Source organism: Metopolophium dirhodum, chromosome 6 (assembly GCF_019925205.1).
Source record: "Metopolophium dirhodum isolate CAU chromosome 6, ASM1992520v1, whole genome shotgun sequence".
In the NCBI taxonomy this organism is placed as follows: domain Eukaryota; kingdom Metazoa; phylum Arthropoda; class Insecta; order Hemiptera; family Aphididae; genus Metopolophium; species Metopolophium dirhodum.
Window position 1 is genome coordinate 35208117 of NC_083565.1, and position 6000 is coordinate 35214116.

The following is a 6000-nucleotide window of genomic DNA, read 5'->3' on the forward strand; positions in this document are numbered from 1 at the left end:
CGTGAAGCAGATACTTTTATAATAGTAAATTATATTACCTATTATACATATATACACCTAACACTATTTCCCCAGATATATTTTTTAATGAATATAATATTTATGGCCTTGATGTGTTCAAAATAGAATAACAAATTGAACGTACCTACCTATAGGTATTATAATGCATTGAGCATAACAAAGTCACCACACTCAATTTATTACAAATATAACATTTTATACGTACCTAATCCTAGTTTAAATAAACGAACTGCAAATTACTTAAATGAATGGATTTCTAAGTACGTGAAAATTATTTACTATAGTATTATACAAATTTCGTATAGTACACCGTTTAATTAATTTTTTTAAAATTTCTATCTAATAACTATAATATAATATACTATACATATTATTTTATTATTTATGACTGATTATCATAAACATAGTTCCAAAGCTGCATTTTAAAAAACATGATATTTTGAAATAACATTTCTAAAGTTATATCAAGAAATAGAAAATTGTTTAAGGAAAAATGTTCAGAAATATTAAATGTTACGCCTTTGGTATGTAGGTAACATGTTGGTTAGGTTAGATACATTAAATAATGTATAATTAAAATGTAATAATAAAAATTAGTTTACCAACTAAATAATGTACCTACTACGCCATGGGTATATACAGAAATATTGCGTGATCGATTATTAACTATCAGTGTTTAAAGCGAAACACAGATCGTTACAAATGGTAAGTCGCATAAAAATATGTTATTAATTGTGACCATAATTAGTTAGATATTTTAGTATTAAGCAAGTTACGATATGATTACGTGTCGGTGAAAATAGAAAAACCAAAAAGTTACTCAATACAGTATCTATATAATAAGTACCTACGTCAAAATGCATATGAAATATTTTTAATTTTTAATGAGATGTGGTTTTTCTTTGTAAGGGTCGTCGCTAAAAATAAATTTGTATACACCTTTTGTAATACAGAACGGAAACGTCAAAATATATCGTCGAAATAATGAGACCGCGTAGGTAGGCTTTCACCAGCAACGATTCGGTTACCGGTGGCCGCGACAGTCCGCTGTGCTCGGGAAAACCGTTCTGCGACCGATGAACCGATTAAAAACGTGCGGCGAGCCATTCATAACCTGAACAGATGCAAATTGAGGAGAACAATAATACCAAAAAAAAATTGTACAAGCAATAGAGACAAAATAGTGTACCTATATAGTCTATATAGTATATACTCACGATTCGGTTGATGGAGCAACGGTTACACAGAACAGTACCTACTGTGATTTAAAGGTTAAGTTGATTTGATGAAATTAGGATTTCCAATTACACATTTTCCAGTATAAAATGTAATAGGTCTACCAATTTAATCATTTATTTTGAAAACGGTTTTGATAAATACATTGCAGGACAATGCTCTCTTTAAGTAAATTATAATATAGATATTAGATGTATAATAAAATCGTAGGTAAACTTATGTACCTACTATAAATTATTATTATGATATTATAGGCTTTGATTAAAAAACTTTGAGTTTTCTACAAACGTCAGAAAATATAATTCAGATCACATTCAGTGGCATCACATAAGAACTGTTTTCTTGTGAATGGAATATATTATAATATTTTGCTCGTATAATTTAATAGGTGAGTAGGTTTTTTAAAATATTATATTATATATTTTGTTAGCATATATCATACATTGTTATGACTTTAAGAGTGGGTGGATAATTTTAAACTGTGCCCTGACAATAAAACAAAAAGTGAACGATGCCGCTAGGCCACTACGCACTGTAGATACTGCACTGATAATATTTAATTGATAAACATCTGTTATGGTAAGCCGTTTTTGGCCTTGATTAGTTGAATATTTGGATAATTTTTTATAAAATTATACTATTGACAAATTATTTAATAGATGTATCCAACTTGGTCCATACACGATCATAATAATATGGTGCACAACAAATAAAATATGAATTATATCACGCATGCGCATCTAACAACTTGATATTTTATATCAGTATCACAAATCTTTGTTTTGTTATTTCGTGCGTGACACAAATAATACTACTACAGAATACCATGTTTTTCTAACAATTTACATTGCCTACTAAAATGTATTATTATTTTCTTCAGTGAAAATATGATTCATTTTTTTTTATTTTAAAGAATTTGTGCAATATTATAATATAAATTCAATTTTCATTTGACCTAACTGAATGCAATCTGTGATCACGAGGTACATAATTAAACTATTTACAAAAAAAGAAAAATTAACGAAATAACATTTTTTTATATACACAAATGACTAGATATACTGCCAGCTAATTTCAACGTTATAAATACAAAACTTAAAACCCAAAGCTAAATAAATAGTATTGTAAATTACATTCGTGTTCGTAGAACTATTGAAATGAATATGATTAAAAATCAAGTCCAGCTATCATAAAAATCAGTATAAGTAAACCAGTTAAACATGTCAGAACTTGTCTTTTTCTCTATCCCTGGCGTTTGGTACAAGTTTGAAAAATGATGGATAATCAACATATATTATTATAAAAAACCCCCAAGTCGAAATCGTTGATGAAAAACAAAACTATATGATAGATATTACCTACCTAAATATTATTTGAATAGAACATTATTTAGGGACGACTGCTTATTGATCGACGATTGTATATACTAATATGTTGCCGCACACAATGGGGAGGTGAAACACAATTTAAATGACTATATGTTTTATATCATAGGTGCGTATTTTATGTGTTCTCGACAAAAAAAAAAAAGGATGAAGCCAAACACGTGCGTTACGTAATCAACACAACATAATATGTGTTTCAAAGGGTTAGGTCCATTTTATATTTTTCATATTATTATGGAATATTAACGATACCATTTTCGAGATAAAAATACATAAATTAAGAATTTCGGATTTCTATCGATTGTCCTCCGGGCCACAAAGTTCATCATATACTCAATGGGACGAGGGATGGGTGGGGGGAACAACAAGTTGACAAATTCCTTCACGGTATTGCTGATGGGAATGCCCGCTGCAGCGGTCGTAGTTCCCTGGACACGCATCACAGACCACGGATGGAACAATAATAATACGCGTGTTACGTCGTCCAGAAAGGTAACACGGATGTTGCTGTATAGAAGAGCATCAATGGGAAAATTTCAAAAATTAAATAAGTCTTCAAAGCGATTACATTTTATTGGGACGAGTGAAAAACGCACAATACGTGTCATAACACTCGATATATGAAAATAATAACCTAACAAAAAGTATCAAGTGTCGGTGGTATCCATCTTGTACTTAAACTAAGGATTTACAAATCGTTGAAAATCAAATTGTTTTAATGATCTCATCTTTCTCGTATAATACAATTTGCACAGCATAATATATGTACTGCGTATTTAAGAACTTTATTGTAAGTTATGACATTAATATACATATAAACATATTTTAGGGCCAACAATTATATTAAAATCTAATTTATTACTGAGAATATATTTTTATAATCCAATTCTATATGCGTATGATTTGTATGAATCGCAGAATGGTTCATCGAATGTTATAATAATAGTTTTTCTATTGATTTTATACTTTTAAGTCTTTTACGTAACATTTTTAAATAACAAATGCGTTAAACCACATGTTATTCTTATATGGGTATCAATATATTTAAATTGTTCACTAGATTGACTAAACTATTTTAAAAGTTTTAATATAATTATCAGTTCGTTAAATCATATATAACTTCTAATATTCCTCATATAGGATATTAATTTACACATTGCATTAATAATAAATACAAACAAATTGATAATTTATGAAACGTAGGTACATACTATTATAATAATAAAACACAAGCGAATGTTTTTAGCTAAATATATACTTATTTAAATATGTCAAAAATTAATAAATATTTACCACTTAAAAACTCGTGTTAGTTAAGTCTAATTTTGTATGTATAGGTACTCTAATATAATAGTGTTATTATAAACACCCATTAGTACAAGTATAAACATCATTTTTTTTCTTTTAATCCAAATTCAATATACTAGGTACCTAGTACTAATTTGTTTTTATTTTTTCTTTTAACTTGAAAACAAATTTTAATACTATTTAAGTTTAAAATAAACACATTTGTATAGGTACCTAGTTTTAAGTATCAAACAAAATAATCTCAAATGTTAGCTATTTAAATATATTATTATACAATCATATTTTACGACGATATACTGTCGTACTTGTGGTAGTGTGGTCTGTGATGTATAATAAAGGTTGTTGATGACTTGCAGTTGTATATCAAGGTATATTAAGTATTAACCATACGAATATCGAATTAATTAAAAAAATTAAAGTATATTATGTATAAATAAATAATTCTATAATAATTTGTTAAACTTAGGATGAACGAATTATTAGAAACTATTTCAAATCATAATATAACTATGAAATCTAAATTTTAAAATTACCTACTTAGTTACTTAACAATTTATATATCTATATAAATAATAAAATCTTGTTTTTATCTCGTATTTTATTAATATTTTTCAACAATAAAGTACACACATTTTACTACGAGCAGCGAATAATGACTAATACGATATTACGATAGGGAGAGCAAACATTATGCGGTTACCTATAAAATAGTTAGGTAGGTGCAATAAACGATGACATTTCGAATGCGAAATCTAATAAATTGAAGCGAAGATATTATTCTGTACGCGTTAGAAATCACGAAGTCTAACATTAGAAAATGTTCGAAATTCACTATCACGCACGTTAATCGAAAGGTGTTCGATTCAAACGAAAACCCCTATGGCCGGTATATAAATATATTATGTTATCGGTCAATGGATAAGAGATAAAATGTATAGAAACAACATGTTGCTATCATGCGACAACAACTACATTATTAACGAGTATGTATAATAATAGTTTGATCTAATTTTAGAAGTACCGACGATATTGCTACTTTTCCGACGGAAGGCATAATAATTGCATGTAACGACTACAAAATTCATCGGTTCCGATAAAGCATCATCATATTATTAATACGAACACACCAACACAGATACGGTTTTATCGTAATCTATTGGAGATTATAGGCGAAAAGTGAAAACGAAAATATTGAGCTACTGTGCCTGGAGAGAACGGGAAAAGCTTCAAGCAGGATACCTGTTGCTGCAGACGATCAGCACATGTACCGTATACGGAGATAGTATCCACACGCACACACACACACACACACACACACATCATGACAATAGTAACTCACCGTTCAGCCCGTTTCATATCCGTTATTTGATTCCGGTCGTTCGGGAGGCGCACTCAAGGATACGAAATGTTTGTGTTTCTATCGAATCCGACGGGGGGGTTGACACGCACACGCGACGGATAAAATTGTAGAGACCGAACCGAACTTTCGAAATATGTACGTATATCCGGAATCCCGATTTACGATCCGGTGGAAGGGCGCGCGGGGGACGTCGAAGACTTGTGCGTAATGAATAATAATATACTATTATTTACCTTCACTAAATTATATTATAATAAAAAGGACACACACTCAGTACACGTAAGTCTTATTTAAATATAACAATAATAATATGATATGATATCGTGAGTTTAGATTTTCGTCGACACGATCGTGTGTGTATTTTATTTGTGACCGAACGTGCACGCACACCGGAGACCGAATGCTGTCGAGTGGCGGCGGCGGTTCTCTGTTGCGTTGTAAACGGCCGCGGCGAGAGTAGGAAAAAATACTACAGGTATTACAAACGCGATTACGGCGGGAGCGGGCCGGGGGGCGGCAACGGAGGACGGTCCGCGGCGGCGGCGACGGCGGTGGGGAGCCAGGTGATACGGCCAGGTGAACCAGGTATTTCGGTGCGTGTGTGCGCGCGATGTGTGTGTGTGTGTGTGTGTGTGTGTGCGGTGTGTGTGTGTGCGGTGCGTGTGTGTGTGTCTGCTGCTACGTGTATTA

At 31.2% G+C, this 6000-nt stretch overlaps 1 protein-coding gene across 3 annotated transcripts in view; it reads right to left on the reverse strand.

The window, feature by feature from the left end:
• Positions 1 to 5751, reverse strand: part of LOC132947266 (RNA-binding protein fusilli-like) — a 75767-nt gene extending 70016 nt beyond the window's left edge. For 2 of the 3 annotated variants that reach the window (XM_061017523.1, XM_061017524.1), the window contains exon 1: positions 5290 to 5750. The gene's annotated coding sequence lies outside the window, so the exon portion shown is untranslated. Of the gene's footprint in view, positions 1 to 5289 lie in introns of all 3 variants that reach the window. The other variant, XM_061017522.1, reaches the window with a different exon arrangement.
• Between the last annotated feature and the right edge of the window lie 249 nt (positions 5752 to 6000).